This window comes from Citrus clementina, unplaced genomic scaffold (genome assembly GCF_000493195.1).
Source record: "Citrus clementina cultivar Clemenules unplaced genomic scaffold, Citrus_clementina_v1.0 scaffold_8, whole genome shotgun sequence".
Taxonomy (NCBI): Eukaryota; Viridiplantae; Streptophyta; class Magnoliopsida; order Sapindales; family Rutaceae; genus Citrus; species Citrus x clementina.
This window is the reverse complement of record NW_006262022.1, coordinates 6,990,931-6,991,733: the sequence shown is the minus strand read 5'-3', so window position 1 is coordinate 6,991,733 and position 803 is coordinate 6,990,931.

Genomic DNA, 803 nt, shown 5'->3' with positions numbered 1-803 from the left:
CTTTGTAGCTGGGAACCTAAATCTTATAATTCAATATTTATCATAATCAGATTAGTTTTATCTCTTCGTGTATCTATTTTGTACCCCTATTTTGCAATTCAAATATTATATTGAACAATATAAACTATAAAAAGTTCTTTACCTTCATGTCAACAAAATGCACGTGAAATCACAATTCCTTCACTTGCTACCATTAGCCTAAATTTTTTGGTTCACTGGAGAAGAATGCATATTATTTTTAGAACGTATCAATATATTTTTTTCCTTGCATGTCCATGTTTTGTGACCAAGATGTCCTTGTAGCAAACAAGTTGCTAAGCAAGCCTAGATCACTCCTCAAAGTAGCGAAGCAAGAACACTTGCGGAAAATGCTAGAGAGAAGTAGAGCAATATAGCTTAATATGATTTTATTACTCACAAAAAGAGAATATACAAGAGAGCTTTTTACAAAAGCTAGAGAGCTTGTGTGTGTGCTGGAGTGTTTGTGTGTGCGGTGTGGTTGGTGGGCAAATGAAGCGGCCCACCCCTATTTATAGGTATTAGAGTTCTAGGGGAGGAAACTTCCTAGCAACTTCCATAAATATCCTAGGGACCTACGTGGAGAAACATAAAAACTTTTAGCATATTTATAATTTGCAGAGAGCTCTAGATCTCGGGTTGGGCTTGGATGATTTGCTAAGCGCATCCCACTTTTAAGTGCACTCCACGCCTAGGCGGACTTTTGTTAAGCGAACTCATGTGCACATAATTATCCTCCAATTACAGGAAATTTGAGCGGCCTATGACATTAAGCTAACACTTGC